The sequence below is a fragment of the Hyperoodon ampullatus genome, assembly GCF_949752795.1.
Source record: "Hyperoodon ampullatus genome assembly, chromosome: 4".
In the NCBI taxonomy this organism is placed as follows: domain Eukaryota; kingdom Metazoa; phylum Chordata; class Mammalia; order Artiodactyla; family Ziphiidae; genus Hyperoodon; species Hyperoodon ampullatus.
Genome location: NC_136917.1, coordinates 2,720,393 through 2,743,746, shown reverse-complemented (window position 1 = coordinate 2,743,746; position 23,354 = coordinate 2,720,393). Strand labels below are relative to the sequence as shown.

Genomic DNA, 23,354 nt, shown 5'->3' with positions numbered 1-23,354 from the left:
TTCTCTCTAGAAAAGTAGTAGTTTATAAATATTGCCTGATTGACCCACAGCAAGTCTGAGTGTTACTATTCTCTAACTTTCTGAGAGGTACAAACAATAGGGTTGTTTAGATTTGCATATTGAAAACTAGTGAATATTTTAATGCAGTTTGCATTGTGTTTTTAAATTGTGTCTGATACACAAGTATATTTCCAATTTCTATGCAGAAATGTTACATTTTCATATGCTCAGATGTGCAAAACTTCCCTTCATGTTTGGGTCTTTGACATCATTGTTAGGGGGTCTTCTATTCCATGTGTCACAAAATGTTCATCTTCATTTTCTTATAGTACTTTAGTTTCACTTTATATGCAAATTTTTATTCTTTTCCAAATGGTAAGTCCTTGTTCCAAGTTACTGAATCATTCATCCTTTCTTCATTGATGTGAAAGGTCTCTTTTTTCATATCCTGAATTCTTATATATAAATTTTTTTTCTGAACTGATTGTGTTGGTAGGATTTTAATTTGTTCTATTCACCCTTTTTCCTGTTAGACTGTAACATCCGTGAGGGTAGAGAGTTTATCTATTTTGTTTACAGCTGTATTCATCCCTTGCCCTAAGAATGGTGCCTGGTACACAGTAGGTGGTCAACAATATATCTGGTGAATGAGTGACACTATACAGTAACACTATGTTCTAATTATCATAGCTTTATAATATCTGGAGGGCCAGTTCTCACATCCATTGTTATACAACACAATTAACTTTTTCATCTTTTCCATAATTAACTTTACAAGATTATTATTTAGCTGTAACTTGGTTGGGAATATGTTAAGCTTATAAACTAATTTCAAAGAAGTGACAACTTAGGATACTGTGACATCCTATCCAGGAGTATGGCATGTCTCTCTCTGTTCAGCTTTCTTTATATATCTAAATAAGCTTAATAAATAAAAAGTATAGTTTTCTCTACATTAATACTATACACTTTTTTAAAAAAATTTATTTATTTATTGGCTGTGTCGGGTCTTAGGTGTGGCACACGGGATCTTCCGTTGCAGCATGCAGGCTCTTCATTGCGCTGCGTGGGCTTCTCTTTAGTTGCGGCACGAGGGCTTAGTTGCCTCACGGCATGTGGGATCTTAGTTCCCTGATCAGGGATTGAACTGGCATCCCCTGCATTGCAAGATGGATTCCCAACCACTGGACCACCAGGGAAGTCCCAATACTATACACTTCTTATTTGGCTTATCTGTAGGTATTATATTGTCGATGAGAAAAGATATTCACAACCTAAAAGTTGAGAGTTATGTTTTATTCGGCAGGAATTTTTAGGACTTGAAGCCCAGGAGGCAGCATCTCAAGTAACCCTGAGAGAACTGCCCCAAGGAGGCGAGGGGTGGGCGGGGGTGGGGGGGGTAGGATATATAGGAGTTTTGCAGCAAAGGGCAGGTAGTCTGAACGTCAGAAGATTATGGTTAATTAAAGAAAACCAGATATTTCAAGTTAAGGAATTTAGCACTTTTCCATATATGGGAAGATGCAAGGGTCTGGGCTCACTGAAATCATTCCTTTGATATGTGCCTCAGCTCTCTGGGGCCAGTATCCTGTGTTTTCACATCCTGAGTTTCCTCAGGGCTCACTCTGGGGAGTGGCTGCAGTCTGATGGCTGCTAGATGACAGGTATTCTCTTCCTTTCTAAGTTCCCTCAGGGCTCACCAGCTCACTGGTGGTGGCTGCAATCGCTGATGACTGTGACATCCTTTGTTTACTGATATGGCAGGCAGTATTCCATTTCTCAATATTTTTTATTGTCGCTGGAGTCTTTGTTTCTCACATCTTTTCCTTCCCTCAGCTCTACCTCCTCTGACCCTGCCCATCCCCTGGGAAGGACACCACAGGAAGGAAGGAGAAGGCAATGGCTGCTGGGCCTCTACTATTGGGAGTTCAGGTGAGCTCATTTTTCTCTCTTAAATCTCTCCCTTACTCCTTGTTCCTATACTGTAGGTGGGCCTCACCACAGAAACCAGGGCCATTGAGATCTCTGAATGTTGGATGTTTTCCACAAAACTCCCCCTCAGCATCCCTCAGCTAGGTTCTCAGCTTCCAGTTCCTTATTCAGCTGGATGCCGTGGCCTGCTGAGCTGTTGGTATTGTCCAAGTGTCAGAAAAGGAACAAAAGTCATGTGAGAGATGGTCCTGGTGCTTATAGGGCTATGGACTTTCAGGTAACATAAAAGAGGTCACATCTGTACAAGGAACAGTCATGATGATTGCACATGTGTATGATAATAAGAACAAGTATGGTTAAATACCCACATTGTCAGTGTTCCAAGACCTGGAAAGAGAGAAGATCAGTGTGGTGACCAGAAGTAGGGTTGGGTAGGGATACCTGGAGAGGATTTGCTGTAATGGAGTCAGAGTGTCCCAAGTTTAAATTCCGACTACCATTTAATAGCTGTGCTGTCTTGGGTGAGTGACTTGACTTCCCTTGAAGCATCAGTTCCTCATGTGATGATAGAAATAACAGCATTAACTGAGTGTTTGCCACATACTTGACATTGATAAGAATTTCACTGGACTTATTTTATTTGAACTTTCAACAAACTTAGGAAGTAGGTATTATTAAATGAAATAAGTAATGTAAGTAAAAAGAGCCCAGCTTTGGTTCCTGGAATGTTGAAGGTACTAGCTCAGCGGTAGGCATTCTTAGCATTATTCCAGCCACTAACTTGGTGTTTTAGAGTTTGTCGACTGAAAAAAAATGCACAACATGAGGGTTGTGAGTTAAGTTTTATTTGGGGCAAATTGAGGACTATAGCCTGGGAGACAGCATTTCAGATAGCTCTGAGAAACTTCTCCAAAGAAGCAGGGAGGAAGGTCAGCATATATGTGATTTTGGTGAGGTGTGGGGGGGGTGCATGCAATCAAGCACATATTTTTTTTTTGCAGAAGGTTTCTGCTAGTCTCGTGAAGGTTACTGCTAGTCATGAGGAGCAGACGTCACCATGAAGGATTTTAGTGCTTTTCTAGATGTGAGGAGATATAAGAATTGGGCTCATAAAATTGTCTCTTGAAAATATCTAACTATCTGAAGACCTGTTCTAACAGTTTTTCCCAGAGCAGAGTGCTGATCTCCACCTTGAACTCCTTTCAGGGGATGTTGAAAGTCAGCAGCTGTAGCGGCTCGTAATTTGATCCTTGTAGAGGTAGATGGCAAGTGCCAATTTGTAGGTGATAAGTTTTAGAGGTGGAGTGAAGGTAGAAGGGACTGGAAGGGAGAGGGAATCAGATACAGTTTGGGGTCAAGTACCAGGAAGGAGGAGTTTGTGTGTTTGGTGGGGTGGTAGGCATGGCAGTAGAGGAGGAGTCAGAGGAATTTAAATAAGGGAGTTGGCATGATAAGAGCTTTCCTAAGAAGAAGAAGTGTTGGACCTCCCTGGTGGCATAGTGGTTGAGAATCTGCCTGCCAATGCAGGGGACACGGGTTCAATCCCTGGTCCAGGAAGATCCCACATGCTGCGGAGCAACTAAGCCCGTGCACCACAACTACTGAGCCTGCCCTCTAGAGCCCGTGAGCCACAACTACCGAACCCGAGCACCACAACTTCTGAGCCTGCCTGCTGCAACTACTGAAGCCCACGTGGCTAGAGCTCGTCCTCCGCAACAAGAGAAGCCACTGTGTTGAGAAAACCGCACCCCACTCACCGCAACTAGAGAAAGCCCGCACGCTGCAACAAAGACCCCACGCAACCAAAAAAAAAAAAAGAAGAAGAAGAAGAAGCAGTGTCTCTCAGCTAGAGGAAATCATAGAGGAAAAAAAGTGAGTAAGGAGCCTAGGCTTTTTTTGCCCTGTAAGATTGCTTGAAAATGGAATCTGCTAGTTTTTGCTAGAACCTGGAGTTGTTCCTTCTCTGGAAAAGGAAATAAGACATCAGGGGCACTTTACCCAGGAAACCTTAAGTTCTTGTTTTTGTTTTTGTTTTTGTTTTTAGGGTTAGGTTTACTTAACTTTGTCTGCCATCCCAAAGGACTTGTGGTTTTTCTTTATTCATAAGATCATATGTTAGGATTCTCTTAAATATGTCACTTGGTTATTTACAAGAGGAACTAGTTTAAAGGCTTCATGAAGACAAGCATTAACTGTTGTGATTTTTTTTTAAATTTATTTATTTATTTATTTTTGGCTGCATTGGGTCTTCGTTGCTGCGTGCGGCCTTTTCTCTAGTTGTGAGCAGGGGCTACTCTTCGTTGTGGTGCACGGGCTTCTCATTACAGTAGCTTCTCTTGCTGAGGAGCACGGGCTTTAGGCACACAGGCTCAGTAGTTGTGGCACATGGGCTTAGTTGCTCCGTGACATGTGGAATTTTCCCAGACCAGGGCTTGAACCCGCGTCGCCTGCATTGGCAGGTGGATTCTTAACCACTGTACCACCAGGGAAGTCCAACTGTTGTGATTTCTGTTTGTACTACTTTCTCTTCTCAGTGTTATCAAGCTCAGTTTTAAAAGGCAACATAACTCACAAAAATAGGTATCAGAGAGAGGGAGTTTCTGGAAGAGGGGAAGCTTTAAGGGGGCAGCGCTGAGAAGATTTTGGTTGGTGTAGGTTGTGGTTTGGTTGTCAATAGCCTTGATTTTATTTTATTTAGTTAAAATAGTACTAACTAAAATTTTAAATCAGCTTTATTTTTCAGGTATAATTTACATAAAATAACCCACTTAAAGCATATAATTCATTGAGTTTTGACAAATTTATGCACCAACATCATCACCACCCCAGTCAAGCTATAGAACATTTTTATCACCCCAGAAAGTATCCTCATACCCTTCCTATCCACGATCCCCATCCCAGGCAACCACTGGTTTGATTTCTGAATACTTCAGTATGTGTTTCCTAAAAATAAGGACCCTGGGGGTTTTTTTTGTAAAAAAAGGTACATGTTTATTTTTCACTCAGGCATAAGCAAAGCAAGGTCATTCCTGGGAGAGGGGCTTGACCCACCAGCAAAAGGGCTGTCATAGTGTCAGAGGGTGGGAATGGTGATAGCTTGAGGCCTGCAGTAAAAATATATTTAGTGTAAGGGCTGTGCTGAGCCCCACCCAAGGAATTCAGTGGAGAATATATTGGCTATTATTAACTTGACAAATATTTAACAGTTTAGCCAAAAGGCATTTGCTGAGCAAAGGACCCTGTTTTACATAACCAAAATATAATTATCAAAATGAGGAAACTTACTCTGATACACTACTGTTAACTAATCTACAGACCTTACTCCTAATTTGCCACAAATGTCCTTTATCTGGTTCAGGAACTAATCCAGATCACATCTGGCATTTAGCTGTCCTGTCTCCTTAGTCTCCCTTAATCTGGAATAGTTCTCAGTCTTTGTCTTTGATGACTTTTGACACTTTTGAAGAGTATAGTGATTGATTTAGGAGGTATCAGTGCAGCCTTAGAGCTGTATTCCTTTTTTCATCTTTACTAATATTTTCATCTTTCCTACATTGGCCAGTGATGTGCCTGTGAATTGCCTGAGTATGACTTGTGTTTGCCTTTAAATTTTATCTTCCTTTTCTGAATGTAAATATTAGGCATATAGTTCTAAAAAAAAATTAAGGCCGTAAGATAGGTCTCAAATCCTCAAAAATAACTATGGATGTACATTCTTCTAGCCTTTATGATAGCTTTTTATATCCTTTGCCCCTTTTTATATTGAGTTGTTTATATATAAAAGAAGCCTTTTATATAATGTGGATATTAGTCCTTTCCCATAAATTGTCATTCTTGTTCTCTGTTATTTTTCTTCTAAAATTTTTTATAATCTTCTACAAATAAGTTTTGAAGTCCTATGCAGTTAACTTTCCTTTTCCCTTGTTTGGCTTTGGGATCATTGCTATGAAAGGCTTTCTGTACCCTAAGATTATAGAAATACTTTTCTACATTTTTTATTAGTTTTATCATTTTAAATTTAGATTCCTGAGCTTCTGGAATTTATTGTATATATGTGAGGTTGTATTCTAACTTCATTTAACATGGTGTGGTGAGGCATTTCATCATCCATCCTTTCATTAAACAGATTTTTAGCACCTCCCTACCATGTGCTAAGCAGCGTTCTGGGTGCTGGGAAGGTAGTAGTGAATGAAACAGGCAACACCCCTTCCTCCTGGATCTTCTCTTCTAGAAAGAGGAGGCAGCAGAGAAGAAGAAATACTACTGAGGACGAGGTTACATGCTGTGATGGCCACGCAGCAGGGTGGCCTGGCTGAGTGTGACGGGGCACCTTTGAGGAGATGGCATTCAAACTGTTGTAAATCTGTTGAAATAGTCTATTGAATAATCTGCTTATTCTCCATAGATTTGAAATGCTACCTTTAAAATATACTAAATTTATATATGTATATAAGATGTGCACATATAATATATTCACACACATACATACATGCATGAGTCTATTTTTCTGGATTCTGTTCTATTGCTCTATTTCTACTATAGTAACACACTATTTGTTTTAGAATTTATTTTGTTATTTTATAAAGAAAATCCACCCCTCCCCCCTTGTTTTTCTTTTCAAAATTTTGGTTACTGTACTGTTCTTATACATTTATCCTTAGGGTCAAATTTTGTTAACTATAATCAAGTTCTAACAGAAACAGTTAAAAAGAAAAAATATTTAATTTGGATTTGGATTCATTAAATCTGTTTCAATTTGAGGAAGATTACCATATTTACAATGTTTATTCTTCCTACTGAGTAAAAAAATTACCCTTCATTTTATTTGGATCTTTCATTATGGATTTTAACTTTGATCATGAGGCTCTTGCTTATTCCTAGTAAGTATATTCTGAGGTGTTTCATTTTTGTTGCACTGTGATTGGGATTTATCCATGATTGTGACTATCACTATCATATCTTCTTTATAGAGTATACTTTCATTATTAAAATATCCCTATTTATTCCATTTGATAATTCATCTTTTTAAAGAATAGCAATATCAAAAAAGCCTGTGTTTTAGGTTTAAGAAAACCTCTGCATAAAGGAGATAAACCCATGAAGCTGCTTATTTCAAACACCCTGAGTTACCCCGTGCTTAATGTAGTGCTGGGGAGAAAAATGGCATAATAAGTGGAAAGGAGAAAGGCAGAAAACATTTTAAGGGATTAACAACAAATACATCTTATGAACAATACAGTTAAGTTTCACTTCAGCCTTTTAAAATGCCTTTCTGTACTAATCTACCCAGGGCTCCATAGTACATTACATAGTAGGGACAAGCTCTGCGGCAGGAGGGCTGGAGATTGGGGGTGGGTAGGTTCTGCACTTAAGGGAATCTAGGGAATAGAAGAATCTAGGGAAGTGGGGAAGACAGCATATAGCCCATAGGAGTCTGAGTTTGGGCTTTTAATTTTGCCCAATTATGTTCAGCTAAAAAGGCGATTGCCTTGTAATTAATTTATTGTAATTAATTTATTTATTGCCTTGTTATTAATTTATTGGAAAGAGAGTGTCATATTTCTGATCTGTTATGTTTTTCAGAAAGAAGGGGCTTAAGTTTTGTTTCCACATATATTCTGCCTTATCTGATATTGATATGGTCTCCTCCATGCCTTTTTGTTTGTTTGATTTTGCCTGCTATATCTTGTCTCTATCACCACCCCTTTTTAACAATTTTTTGGTTTGTGTTTTAGGTGTATCTCTTGTATGTGCCATATAATTGTACTTTAAACCAATTTTACAGTTTTTGCCTATTAATAGATAAAGTCAACCCATTTACATTTGTTGTTATACATGTATCAAGTCTTTTTCTGGTTATTTAATGATTTGTCCTTATTATGCTTTCTTGTTTCCTTTCTTCTCCTTGCTTTAAATTTTTGAACTGATAATTTTTCTTGTTTCCTTTTCTTCCTTTCATAAAATGAAAATTCTGCCATGTATTTATATCCTGCTAGTAGCTACTTTTACTTTTCTTGACACTATTTGTCAGTGATTTTTAACATATTTTTTGTTATTTTGATATACTGATTTAAAAGTATTAGGAGAAAATAATGAGGTAGAAAGATATATAATAAATTCTGTGCCTCAGGGTTGACACTTTTTCTGGAGTTCATAGTCAGTAGGATGTAAAATACACAACTTGCTTGGAAATTTGTTTCATTCCATCTCTGGTCTCTCCAGTCCTTTTCTTTTCACTAACTTTCTCCCCTTTGCCTATTCACATATTACAGTGCTCTCTGTCCTTTAACGAAAACCTTTTCCATTGCTTTATTTACACCACTTATTCCTTACTTCTTTTCATACAGTGTTATCTTTCATCTTCACAAAAAGTTTGAAGTAATTTCATCTGGCTGCTTCTGATTCCTGATCTTATCTTCCTTATCTTCTTCACTGTAAGCTGACTTCTTCCTTCACGACTCTTCTGAAATTAGCTAATTTTCGAATCAGCAGATTCTTTTCAATCATTCTGTTTGACCCACCCAGCTTCGGATAGTGTTGACTAGTCCCTCCTCTTTGAAACCCTCTTTCTCCTGAGTCTCCTTCCATCTCCCTTTCTGTCTTTCTCTCGCTCTTCCTCTTGCTGAGGATTGCTAGGGTCTTTTCTTGGCCTTCTCCTCACAACATGAGGAGTTGGATGGCCTTGGGTTCAAGCTGTATGATCTTGGAGAGGTTATTTAACCTTTTTGTTCCTCAGATTCCTCATCTGTAAAATGACGACTTTAATTCTGTCACTTTAGCAGGTTGTCCTTTGGATTAAATGAGCTGAGGCATATGAACCTCCTATTAGTACAAAACTGAGAACAATGTGAGTTATTATTTATGGTAACTGCCACTCAGTTAGTGTTCCCTCCTTGTATTAGTTAGGGTTCTCCAGAGAAACAGAACCAATAGGATATATGTAGATATACAGAAAGAGATTATGAGGAATTGGCTCACACAATTATGCAGGACGAAGAGTCCCCATGATCTGCCATCTACACTTGTAGGGCCCAGGAAAGCCAGTGCTGCAGTCCCACTCCAAACTCGGAGGCCTGAGATCCAGGGACCGATGGTGTTAAGTCCTGGTCTGAGTCTGAAGGCTCAAGAGGTAGGAGCATTTATGTCTAAGGGCAGGAGAAGATGGCTATCTCAACTCAAGCAGAGAGAGCAAATTCGCCTTTCTTCAGCCTTTTTGTTCTATTTGGGCCCTCAGCAGATTGGATGATGCCCTCCCACCTCTTTGCTCAGTCTACTGATTCAAATGGGAGAACTCTCACAGAAATACCCAGAAATAATGCTTTACCAACTCTCCGGGCATACCTTAGCCCAGTCAAGTTGACACATGAAATTAACCGTCATACGCATCAAATAGATAGTGAATGCTTACAGAGTTTTATTTCCTAGTCTAAGGGCTAGAAAACAAAGCTCAAATGGGCTTATAAATTTGAAATGCCATTTTCAAGTCAAGCTGGGTGTTTTGTTGGTTGTCTCATAGACCAACCACAGTCTAGATTTATCCTGTTTGCACATGCTTTCCCTGCATTAACTGGAATTCCCATCCAGTGATTGTAAAGCCTAAAATTCCATGTGCTACTTCTACAACTCTGAGCCTTAGGGAGCTCCAAAGACCTCGTTGTGAGTTCCCCTGCTCTCTCTGGCTAGGCCCCCACCCTCTGGGAAAGGTTCCACACCCAACCAGCTCCCCTGTCAGCCTGGCCAGGTACACCCCTCCTAATCCTCAACCTAATGGTTTTCACCTCCCTAGCAGCCCACGAAAGTGTTCAAACAAGCCAGTCACATCTTCCCGTGGGAACCAAGGGTCACCTCAGCCTCCTGTCAGTACCAAGTCTGCCTCCCACAGCCCCTGTGGTTCACTGTGCCTGAGTACAGGCCCCGAGTGGTCTTGCATGGCGTGGGGTTGTGAGGCCAACTTGTGACTAATGAACTCCTGTCAGGCTCATCTGTCCAGTGCTGGGTGTCATATATTCAGTCACCGTGTGCTCTTTAGGGTGGCGAATCCCTCCTTCATCAATGGAGCGAATAGGATACAATCAGAACACCACCTACTCTTCTCTAGTGCTAATCTAGAGCAGCCTTCACTATCCTTCCCTATGACTCCTTATACTTCCTCTTCCTGTCCTTAAATGTCAGAGCACTTTCTATATTCATGATAATGTCTGTTTTTGTTGCAGATGTTTAGTTTCTTTGGGATATTTTTCTCTCACAGATCTCTTGTGTCCCTTCTAATGCTGCTTGTTTTTTTGTTTTTTAATTTCCTTAGAGGGTGTTATTGGCATAATCCTTTGTTCATTAGAAATTTATAGTTTCAGGGATCAGTGACATTCAAGGATGTGTCTGTAGATCTCACCTGGGAGGAGTGGGTCCAATCTAAATTCTGCTCAGAGGAACTTGTATGGGAAAGTGATGCTGGGAAACTACAGTAACCTGGTTTTGCTGGGTAAGGACTTCTCCTTGTAACTCAAATTCTACCTATTGCCATCTTTCCCACTATTGACATCTTGTACAGCCTCTGAAATTTGTGAATTTGGACTTGAAATCCTGATACTACAGGGCATTGTTTTAGGGTAGTTCCTTAGTGTCCTGTCTTTCAAGGTGAAAGGCCTTTTCTATAGAGAATGGAAAAATGGGAAATCTCAGAAGCCACACCTTCCTTTGTTACAGAAGCCCTGAAGAGGAAGGGATAAGACATATGCTGGGAGTGGTTTTTATACTCAGTTCAGAAGTCAAATTTAGTGCTTTTCCTCCCGAGCAGGGCATCAGCTTTCCAAACCAAATGTGATATCTCAGCTGGATTGAGAACTGAGCCTGATGACAAAAGAACATCCAGGGTGCATTTCCCCAGGTAAGGATCTGGCTGCAAGAACTTGTTCCATGAGTGTCACCTTGGGGAGAAACCACTTCAGAGGTCCCTGGGTCTCTTGAGACCTGTACCATTTGCTGTGTGTTTCTCAAATGCCTCTGCATTGTTGATGTCACTCATCCTGCTGAGGTCTTGCATGTGTCCTTACCTCAGTGGCAGGTAATATCTTATGAGGATTAAATAAGTTACTACATTTGTGACTCTTTTAAATTGCCTGGAACATACTGAACATTCAGTAAATGTCAGCAGTTATTATTTTCTCTTCTGTCATCTGTGCTTTCTGTTCTTTTTCTTTCTTTCTTTCTCTCTTTTTTTTTGGCCATGCTGCGCGGCTTATGGGATCTTAGTTCCCTGACCAGGTATCCAACCCGGGCCCTCGGCAATGAGAGCGTGGAGTCCTAACCACTGGACCACCAGGGATTTCCCTCATCTGTACTTTCAACCCCTGTCTTTCTATCCCCTCTACTTTATTCTCTTTATTTTCTTTCGTGAATCTTTCTTCTCGGCCATGACCTATATCCATAGATTCCTTTCCATTATTCATTTAAACATTTGTCAGCTTTTTAAAAGGAAACTAACGTTTCTCTTCCTCTGAATTATATAGGTGTTTTATACAGTCTTCATTTAAAAACAAATGGCGAGTGAGTTTAGCCCTGTTCTTTTTACTGGTAACCTTACATTTTATGTATTTCCCTTCTCATTCCTAAATTTTTAATCTGAATCTACTACTTATTTAATCCCATTCTCCTCTAAGCATTTAATGCGTCGTAATCTTTGTTATCTGCCTACTAATCCCCCTCACAACTGAAGTTTCTTTATTAGATGTTATCATGACTTTTCTCTGAAAAAATGCATTTTACACCTTTATCTTTTCTACTCATGTGAAAGTGTTGATCACTTCTTTTCAAACACTGTTTAAAGAGTTAGGCAGATGTTTTTTGATGTCTGCATAGTGTATGGCTATCTAAGTACAGAGCAATAAAAGAAATCAGTAAAAAAAAAGTTGGTAGGAAAAAAATCATCTTGTGACCATCGCTGCTTGTTTCCATTAAGCTTTCTAAAGAACAGGATTCTGGAAGAGTTACTGTGTCAAAGGATATATACATTTTTCTGGCTCTTGCTACATATTGCACAACTTTGGATATTATCTTATGCTTTTCATGCTAATTTTTAGGTATAGAATGATCGCTTAAGGTAGCTTTAATTAACTTTATTATAGATTTCTGTGGATTCAATTACTATTGCTATTTGTATTCTTACATAAATAACAAACAAATGTTTTTTTGAGCACTGGGCCCTGTTCCTAACATTGGGTGTAGAGCAATGAGCAAAACAGGCAGAGTTTCCACGTGGAGTTTATAGTCTAGTCAGGGAAACAATAAATTAATCAAGAAAGAAGGCAGGGAAGGAGAAGGGAGAAGAAAGGAAGGAAGAAGGGAGGGACTGACTATTCATAGAGTCAGGTGCTGCGTGGAAAAACAAAGCATCATAAGGGAAGTAGATCAGTTAACAGGAGTGCTGTTTTATAGGGGTGATCAGGGAAGGCCTCTTCTTTAAGGTGACTACTGAACAGATACTCAAAGTGATGGTCATGTGGGAGCACATTCTGGGCACAGGGAGCAGCAGGTGCAAAGACCTTGTGGTAAATCGCATGGCATTGTTTGAAGGGAAAATGTGAGATGTGAAGATTTCTTTAAACTTTGTCTTTCAGTCCTTCTGTGAAAAAATTTATTTCTACTATCATATTTTTTATTTCTATGAGCCTTCTCATTCTCTAAGTGCTCCTTCTTTTTTAATAGCAATCTTCTAAAATGAATGTATTAACTTCTCTTGTCTGTATGAGGATATATAAATTATATTTTTGGTAGGGGTTTTTTGTTTTTGTTTTTGTTTTCTTTTGCAGCATTTTGTTCCCTAGATTATTTTAGTGCATTTATTTATGACTTTTTCATTCTTTCACTGTCATGTTGGTGGGTTTTCTAGAAGCATCAGAGGCAAACAAAGGTATTGCTCATACTGGGTTTTCCTCTCCCAGTTTTTTACCCACCTTCCAACTTCTCTATTGGGCTGAATCCTAACGATTTATCGCTTGCATATGATTACATTTCACACTGTATTTCTCTTGTCTCTTTGAATATCTATCTAGCCACTAGTATGTAGGCTCACTGAATTGTCATGATTGAGCTTACTTTTATCTACATCCCCTGCCTAGCATGTTGTCTGTGAGAGTAGGTATTTAATATCTTTGTTGAGTGAATCTTAGATGACATCAAGTAGAATTTTTAGTAATCAAGTAAAACTATAGCTTTGAAAATTATAATTATATTTATGACACTCATATCAATGAATATTTTAATTATCAGGAAGGGTGAATAAGAAGGGCAAAGCAGCAAGGATGGAATCTTGAGGAATAACATTTGACTGGGGGCCAAAGATGCTCTAGCAAAGGTGACAGAAAAAGTGATCAGAGGGAGAGGAGAAAGTCATGGAGAGCCGGGCCAAGGGAAGAGAGAAAAACAGAGAAGAGTGCAACAGTGCCAAGTAAGAAATGAGAAACGCTATTGGTCTTAGTGTTGAGGAAGTGGCCTGTAACCCAGGGAGGAGCACTCTGGTGCTGCAGGACATGTGCCTGGGGAGAAGAGTGAAGAAGTAAACAAGGACTTTTACGGGGAATTCCCTGGAGGTCCAGTGGTTAGGACTCTGCACTCTCACTGCCAAGGGCCTAGGTTCAATCCCTGGTCAGGGAACTAAGATCCCACAAGCTGTGTGGCAAATCCCACCACCACCACCCCGCCCCCACCCCCCCACCCCACAAAAAGAGAGACTTTTAAATACAGACTATCCTTTCAACAAAGTTAACTTTGAAGGAAAAGGAAGACAGGGCAGGACCTGAAAGAAGTCAGACATAGAATGCCTCCGATTTGTTTTTTACTGAGATAGAGACTTGAATGCATTTACAAGAGCAGAGAGGTACCTGTTGGAGAGAAGGAAATAAAGACACAGAAAAGTGGAGGAAGAGGACGGAGCTCAGAAAACATGATGATGTGCAAATTCCAGATCTTGTTCTTTCTAGATTTTCTTTGATGTTACTGCCAGTTAGTCTCATTATGCTGTCCAAAACCAAGAGGGGGGAGTGGCAACCGAGTGCTGTGCTCAGCTCTTCCCCAGGCATCATCTGATTTACCTCTGTGTGTGAGTAAATGTATATGTGTGTACACATGCACACACAAAGAGAGAGAATTTATGTGCTCTTACCGAGTCCCCATGTACCTTCATGCCACCTAATGAGCCTCATTGATGGTTAGTACAGGCACATATCTTTGCTTCCAGTAGGAAAACTAATCTAAAAGACTGTAATCAATGTAGGTGAATCCAAAAAGTTTGTTCATCCTTGCACAGGCTCTCAGCACTGGTGGTTCCTTCTGCCTGGGATGCTCTCCCTTTGATAGTCCTGTGACTCCCTCCTTGGCCCCTAAAGTCTTGTCTTCAATGTCACCTTGTCAGTGAGGCCTTTCCCAAAGATTGTATCTAAAATTACAAACTTTTCCCCTTACCCATCATATTCCCTATTTCCATTTTATTGCTTTTATTTTTTCCATAAGGTATACCACTTAAATACTAAATATTTTATTTACTTATTATGTTGATTATCCTTCTTCCTCTCACTGAAATATAAGTTCCTCCAGGGCACTTTTGTTCATTGCTGTATCCCTAGCCCCTTGAACAGTGCCTCACTCAATAAACAGTTATTGAATGAATGATTTATCATGTTCAGAAGATCGATCCGGCTGCTTTGTGGAGAATGCACTGTAGGGTAGCAAGAGTGTTACATAGGAAGTCCAGTCAGGTGAGTACTGAAATAGTCTGGTTGAATGGAAGGAGTAACTTAACTGTTAGGCTGGAAGAAATATAAAAGGAGAAAAGAAAGAAATCAGCTTGCCCTAGGAAGAGCAGGGCCTGCTGCCCAAGTCTCTCATCCAGGCCCCCGACCCCTGGCCAAATACTCTGCAGGCTCTTGGCCTCTACTATGGCCAGTCCCAGCCATGAATACTGAAAGAGCTGTGCTTTCCCATACCCCTTGGTCCTGGGGACTCTTATGTCCTGATGAGTACCAAAGTTAATATAAATCCTAAAGTTAACTAGGCATTCTAAGACTGTAAGGGAGTATGGGCCATCACTTGAAAGAACTGCTTAGGAATAAAGGAACAGAAGAGAGGGCTGTATATTGTTTGACATAAAATAATAATGATAGTGATAACCTCTAACAATCATTGAACTCTTATTGTGGCCAAGCATAAAGCTGTGCATGTTACAGGTCCTTATTTAATGAGAGCAAAATGGTAAGGATCTGAAATGTCGTCTAATCCTGAGAGAGCTATGGTTTTGATCTTTAGTGCTCAGTTCCAGGCTTCAATACTTCACTAATATGAGTAAAGCCACCTTAACAATTTTATGTTTTCCACAGAGACAGCTATGTAATCTGGGAAAAATGAAATTTCCTCCCCTCTCATTTGTCTAAAAGTGGTCACACTTTTGGAACAATATTAAATAGTTGCAGTAATAGTAAGCATCCTTTCCTTGATTCTGTTTTTTAGTGTGAATTCTTTTAGTGTTTTATTTTTATGCTTGGTACAATGCTAATATTTTTGTTTTTGAATCAGGATTGGATGTTGGATATTATCAAATACTTTGAATCACCTTTTTCCCATGACCTATTAATATATTACTAGATTCCTAATAGTGAGCATTCTATTCCTGGATAAATCCTTTGTTCAAACATTTAAACATTTAAGTAATATTTCAGGAATGGTTTAGGAGTATTGCAATTACTGAATCTTTCATATTTAAGAACATGTTTTGTTTTTTTCCTATGCATGTATAGAGTACTGGCTATGTGGAATTCTTGAGTCACATCAGTTTTTCCTCAATCCTTTGTAGACATGACTCCACTGTCCTTCACCATCCCATGTTCTTGGAGAGATCACTTAGGCCAGTTTTAAAAAAATTTGTAGGGCAGTCTATTTTTTTTCTTTTTCTTAAGCAGCAAATCTTCAGAGGTAACTTTTTAAGTTAGGTCTCTAAATTCCATGAAGATATACTGAACCCTTACTATTAAGTTTTCTGCAGTACATGTTTCAACTTAAAATGATCAGTATTTTCAAAAATAGAAAATATTTTGTTGTTCTTCTCATTTGTTTTTTGAAATGTCATATATACAGAAGAATGTGTAAAATACGGGTACTACTTAGCAAAAACCTGCGTAGTCTTCTAAGCCCTTTATAAATATCAACTAATTATTGTTCACATATCAACACTAGATAGGTACCATTTAACAGATGAGGAAACTGGAGCACAGGACAGGTTAAGTAATCTGCCCAAGGTCGCACAGCTAACGGTGATGGAGCCAGGCGGTCCGGCTCCAAAGTTATTGTCTTAACCGTACTGCTTTTTTTTATAGTTCATTATGATAAAAATGAATGAATAATAATGAAAGCAAACACCCAGGCACCAGAGCCCAGATTCAGATTCAGAAACGGAACACTGCTAGTACTTTAGTAGTACCTCCTCATTCCCATCCTCTTCCTCTACCCAAGACATAACCACTGTTCTCACTTCTGTGATAAATCCCTTCCCTTGCTTTTCTTTATAGTATTGCTATCCACAGATGAACAATATATTTAGTTATAGTCTGTTTTTAAACTTTATCTAAATGGACTCTTACTGTATTTTTCTGTGACTTTGCTTAAATTATTTATTCACTTATATTGATATGTGTGGCTTTAGTTTATTAATGTTTACTGTCTTAAGCAGTTCAGGCTACTATAACAGAATACCATAGACCAGGTGACTGAATTTATCAGACATTTATTTCTCATAGTTCCAGACACTGGAAGTCTGAGATCAGGGTGCTAGCATGGATGGGTTTTTGGTGAGGGCCCTCCTCCTGGTTCACAGGATAGAGCAAGTTCCCTCGTGTGTGCCGCTTCTTATCAAGGCACTAATCTTATCAGGGCTTTACCCTCATGACTTAATGACCCAAAGACTCCCATTTCTTAATATTGTCTCACTGGGGATTAGGCTTCAACATGTGAATTTTGGGGAGAAGCAGACGTGAAATCCATAACATTCACTGTTTTCATTTCTCTTGTATAAGTATTTGACAATTTAGTTATCCTTTCTCTTGTTGGTAGACATTTGGGTTGTTTCCAGTTTTTTGCTATTGTACACAATGCTACTTTAAAAATTATGAATCATGGTGAACTTTTACAAGATAGATTTACCTAAGTGTATGTACCTACTAGTGGATTTGCTAAATCTTATAGTCTGTGTGCCTGTTCTACATTCTAGGTAGTACTAAACCTTTTTTCAAATACTTGAACCAAATTACACTCCTACCAGCAGTATGTGAAGTTCCCCATACTGCACATCTTTCTAAATTCTGAAGCTGTCAGTTTGAATTTTTGAATTTTGTTTCTCAGGTGGATGTGGTAATAATATCTCACTGAGGCTTTACTCAACCTTCTCCTGGTTACTGTTGGATTGGCATCTTTGCTTATGTTTACTCACTATTCAGGTTTCCTTTTCTTTTTTAAAAATAAATTTATTTATTTATTTTTATTTTTGGCTGCATTGGGTCTTCGTTGCTGTGCGTGGGCTTTCTCTAGTTGCGGCAAGCAGGGGCTCCTCTTCATTGCAGTGCGTGAGCTTCTCATTGCGGTGGCTTCTCTTGTTTCAGAGCACGGGCTCTAGGTGCGCAGGCTTCAATAGTTGTGGCATGTGGGCTCAGTAGTTGTGGCTCGCAGGCTCTAGAGTGCAGCCTCAGTAGTTGTGGTGCACGGGCTTAGTTGCTCTGCAGCATGTGGGATCTTACCAGACCAGGGCTCAAACCCATGTGCCCTGCGTTGGCAGGCGGATTCTTAACCACTGTGCCACCAGAGAAGTCCCCAGGTTTCCTTTTCTTAAGTGTCTATTCAAGTCTTCTGTCCATTTTTCTAGTGGACTTAGTGTTAAACAGATATTGTTTTCCAAGGCTAAGTTCTAGAGCTCTTTTTGGATCACGTGTTGCAAACCCCTTCTCCCAGTATGTAACTATTTTTTTTTTTTTTTTACTTTTTTTACATCTTTTGATGACTGGAAGCATTTATTCTTCCAATGTTTATTCTCCCATTTGGTTTTAATGCTTTCCTCCCACCCCCTTGTTCTCCTGCTTTTATTATTTTAAAAATTTCTTGAACCTCTACCTAGTTTCCAAATTTGATATTTTCTGTGTGTCATTTATCTTTGAATAGTTTTGTCTGTCTGGACATTGTATTTGTCTAACAGTGTGAATAGCTGCCCCAAGTCCTTTATGTTGTTTACTGGGTAGCACTTGGAATGATCTCAAAGAACTTCAGTTGGATAGTTGGATATGATAGAGTGAAGTGGGGCAAGAGGCAGCCTCCAGTTCATGTGTTGCCTGTTGGTATTTCATGCTTGACTGGATAGGTCCTCTCTGAGGTTTCTTGGTGCTGTGTGTGTTTTACAGGTGGAGTCTGCTTGGCTTTCCACTTTTTCTGTTTTATGTAAGCAGGTCAGATTGGAAGGAGGAAGTCCAGTTCATGCGTATCTTTTGCTTCATAGTAAACCTCCTGCCCAGAGACCTTTGGTCTGTTGGTTCAGGGTTGATAATTTTGATCAAGCCGACAAGGTGATTCTCAGATTGTAGTTCCCTGTCCTCAGCCTCTCTGCCTCCAGGATGTTTTGTCTGAGATAAGAAATGAGATCTGAGAAAATAAAGTCTGAGTGGCTACAAGGCCTTTCCTCCAGCCCCATCTCAAGCAGTTCAACAGATTCTCCCCTACCTGCCTCTGCCACCAGTTCTTATCTGTAAGGAACGGATATTTAGGAGAGGGTAGGGCCCTTTAGGACCCTCTTACCTAAAGAGAGTGAGAAAATCACATGCTCCTTGTGGAGCAGAGAAGCTTTTAGATTTTGCCGTCCTCCCTTGAGAGTTTAGGTTTCAAGTATGTTCTGGTATTTTATGTTCCAGACAAGTATGTTCCCTAAGGGTAGTTTATATACATTAATTTACTTATCCTTATCAGATTAGTTGATCCTCATTTTATATCTCTGAAAACTCAGACTCAGAGAAACAACTACTTAAGATGATAAGTGATTAACAGCCAGTGTTTAAACCCACGTTTGTCTGACTCTAGGGTAAACAATCTTTTCACTGTGTCACACTGTGATGTTTTATGAAGATTTAGTATCAGAATTATAGGCAGCCTTCGGGAGGGAAGAAACTGCTGGTAGGAATACCAGATAAATGTTCCAGGGCTTTGTGATCTGCCTCTCCCAATCCCAGCTCGTCTGTATATCTTCCCTTAGTTCCATCTTCATTATTTAGCCTTGTCCAGTGGTCAGTGATTTCAGTATCTATCTCTCCTGCATAGGCTCACTCTTTCCTCTGCTTACCCTGCTTCTAGTTTCCCTATTATTTATGGACAGCTCACTGTTTTTCCCTCCCTTCCAATTCTCTTCCTAATTATAGGGACATCTTTGAAAGCTCTCAAATGTGCCCTATAGTTATTCTCAGTTTCATTCTCTTCTTCCTGCCTTATACAGTTTTCAGCACAGAAACCAATGTGTATTTGAATTTTTATTTTTTTTCAGACTGGGAGATAAGACTTGAAACCAAAGAGTCAACTACAAAGCCCTAATTACTGAAGATTTATCTTATGGGGTAATAATGGAAAGAGAAGGTCTCTGGCATTCTTCTTTAGGAGAAACCTGGGAACCTGATAATTGGTTAGAGGGGCAACAGAAAAACCAGGATAGACATCTGGGCCAAGTGCACATTACCCATAAGGAAACCCTCACTGTGAGAAGGACATGTGGAGGTAATGAATTTGAAAGATGTTTCAGTCAGGGTTCAATCATTGATACACAACAAACTATTCCTGTGGGGAAAAGTCCTAACAGTTGGAATTCACATGGAAAAGACACTAAACAAAATGCTGAATTAATTAAAACTCAAAGAATGTTTGCAGGAAAGAAAATCTACGGATGTAATGATTGTGGGAAAACCTTCAGCCAGAGTTCATCCCTCCTTAAGCACCAGAGGACTCATACAGGGGAGAAACCCTATAACTGTAATGTATGTGGGAAGCACTTCATTGAACGCTCCTCGCTTACTGTACATCAAAGAATTCATACTGGAGAGAAACCTTACAAATGTAACGAATGTGGGAAAACCTTCAGTCAGAGCATGAATCTTACTGTTCATCAAAGAACTCATACTGGAGAGAAACCATATCAATGTAAAGAGTGTGGAAAAGCTTTCCGCAAGAATTCATCCCTTATTCAACATGAAAGGATTCATACTGGAGAGAAACCCTACAAATGTAATGAATGTGGCAAAGCTTTTACCCAAAGTATGAATCTCACAGTGCATCAAAGAACTCATACAGGAGAAAAACCCTATGAATGTAATGAATGTGGAAAAGCCTTCAGTCAAAGTATGCATCTCACTGTACATCAGAGAAGCCATACTGGAGAAAAGCCCTATGAGTGTAGTGAATGTGGAAAAGCCTTTAGTAAGAGCTCAGCTCTTACCCTGCATCAGCGAAATCATACTGGAGAAAAACCCTACAAATGTAACAAATGTGGGAAATCCTTTAGCCAAAGTACATACCTTATAGAGCATCAGAGACTTCATTCTGGAGTAAAACCTTTTGAATGTAATCAGTGTGGGAAAGCTTTCAGTAAGAATTCATCTCTTACTCAGCATCGGAGAATTCATACTGGAGAGAAACCTTATGAGTGTATGATATGTGGGAAACATTTCACTGGGCGATCATCCCTTACTGTACATCAGGTTACTCATACTGGAGAGAAGCCTTATGAATGCAGTGAATGTGGAAAGGCCTTCAGCCAGAGCGCATACCTTATTGAGCATCAAAGAATACATACTGGTGAGAAGCCCTATGAATGCAATCAGTGTGGAAAAGCCTTCATTAAGAATTCGTCCCTTATAGTGCATCAGAGAACGCATACAGGAGAGAAACCCTATCAGTGTAATGAATGTGGAAAAGCCTTCAGTCGGAGTACAAATCTTACACGGCATCAGAGAACTCATACGTGAGGGAAGCTTCCATGGGATCCTTCACCATGATGAACTCTTCAGTGATAATCAGATAAGTCATGTGATGTAGAAACCTAATAAATGTCATGATTGTAGTAATCTTTTAGTTGAAGTATAATATACCATATCAGAAAATACAGACCACTGCAGAGAAACCATATAGAAGTGGAGAAATCTTGATTCAGAAAGTAAAACTTTATACTAGAAGGTTTAAGTAGCTAATGTTCTAAGCAATGAGGATTCATGCTGAAGATAAGTTCTATTGTATTATACTGCAGATTCTCCTTTGGACATCAGAGACTTCACACTGGAGAGGAAATGTGAGAGTGCTTAACTGGATAGCCCAAAGACCTGGTATGTAGTCCTGATCTGCCACTAACTTGGACAAGTCACCTACTTTCACCAGGTCCCAGTGTCCTTATTTGGTAAATGAGGGATTTTAGATTTAGAAGGCTCCAAGATCCCTATAAGCTCTAAAATGCTACAAACATAAATATGCTTGATTTTTCACCATGTTATATATGTTATCTAGATGCTCCTATTCCATAATCTGGTTTCCCTGAATGTTTTGAGTCAAAATTCTCTACCTCTACCAACTTCTATTATTCCTCCATGTCCTTCCCACCCCCCCCCCCCAGTTATTTTCTCCTCTGAAATATTGGCTCCTTGCTACCAGGTGATAGAATAATTGTGCAAATCTTAATGCAATAGCATGCTGTTTTAAGTTCTCAATTAACAGTCATTAAACTATTGTTAAATAAGCTAATTACTTAGAAAACAATATAACAAATATAGTCTTTGAGTACATAGGATTCAAATACATCTTTGTGTTGTACTCTAACTATCAAAGTGGAAAGGAAAAGAGGCTGAACACTAACAGACATGAAAATTTGACATATTAACAAAATCTTTGCTACTCACAACATATTCAAAACAATCATAGAGAAAGATTTTATAGATCTATAGTTATGAGAGTAGTTAAGGCAATTTCATTTATTTTATACACATTGAATAAGTGCTAAATAGGTGATAAATATGATTAGGAAATCGAACTGCATAAGATAGTCTTTGTTTTGTTTTCCAAGGGCTGAACCAAGAAACTGGCAGTGGGATGGGAGAGGAAAGGAAGAATTCAAGCAATAATAAGGCAGAATCTAGGTAATGTAATCAATTAAATGTGAGCACTTGAATTTATTTGGGTGGATGGGTGCCATAATTAAGAACACAAAAAGTTGACTGACTATGTGGGGCAATGATCAGTTTGGTCTGGGGGTATTTTATGAGTCTGTGGGTATCCAAGTGAAGATTCCTGATAGGCAGTAGAATAAGTAGAAGGGGCAGTGATAAAGGGTTTTCTGGGAGTACTGTCTTTGAATGCAGTAAGTGGAAGCCATCATCAGTAGAAGCTGAGGGGGAACAACAGGCAAAAGAAAAATGAAAAACAGAAAGAAAAATCAGGAGAAGGTGGTGGCATAGAAAAAAGAATTTTAGCATAGGGATAGGAATATTTCATATTTTCAAATGCCACAGAGGATTAAAGTAAGGTAAAAATAGAAAATGGCCTTTGGTTTGGTTATTGATAACCTCTGTAAATTTTAGTGGGTTGAAGAGTGACTTAAAGATTGAAAAGGACTTAGTAGTTTGAGAAAGGAGAGATTTAGGAAGATAACTAGAGAGAGATTGTGGCTGAGAGAGGGTGTATATATCAGAAGAGCTTTTGGCTACAAATAATAGAAAGCCCAGGTAACAATGGCTTACAAGCAAATAGGGATTTGTTTTTCTCCCATAAAAAATCTGGAGGTGGTTGGCATTGGTTCAGACAAAATAATTCAATGCCTTGAGTTTCATGACTTTTTCATCATGTCACATGATATGGCTCCTATAGCTTCAGGTAAAATATCTGCATTCAGAGCAGGAAGAAAGGGGGTGTGTAGCACCATCAACATCTGTGCCTTTTATCAGAAAAGGTTTTCCCAGAAGCCCCTCAGGAGACTTCTTCCTAAACCTCACTGATCACAGCTGTGTTGCATGGAGGCTAGGAGCAAAGGAGGCTGAAAAAAATAAGTACTTAGCTCTTCCAGCCTCTATAGAGGAGGTAGGCAAGGAAAAGGGGGGATTGAGAAAGGTGTTGATTTAGCCAACGAATAATCTGCCAAGAGCATTTGTATGATTTAAGGTAGAAGAACTGAGCATGTTTATCACTGCATGGGAGAGTCTGAAGGTGCAGAAAGGAGGGGATGTGCAGCTCAAAGTGTGAAAATAAGGTTTGGGGCACAGGTGGAGGCTCCAGGGATCTTTTTTCAACAGGAGGAAGGAAACTTTCCATTGGGAGAGGTGGAAATCAAGAAACGATGGGTACAGAAGATATCTGTGGGTGGCAATGGAGGAGGTTCCCCA

The 23,354-nt window shown here is 39.4% G+C and overlaps 1 long non-coding RNA gene across 1 annotated transcript; it reads left to right on the top strand.

Moving 5' to 3' along the window:
• The first annotated feature begins 3,369 nt into the window (after positions 1-3,369).
• Positions 3,370-19,508, top strand: LOC307052323. The gene is made up of 3 exons (XR_013810857.1): positions 3,370-3,804; positions 10,727-10,816; positions 19,487-19,508. It is a non-coding gene; the product is annotated as an uncharacterized lncRNA (long non-coding RNA).
• Positions 19,509-23,354: the final 3,846 nt, after the last annotated feature.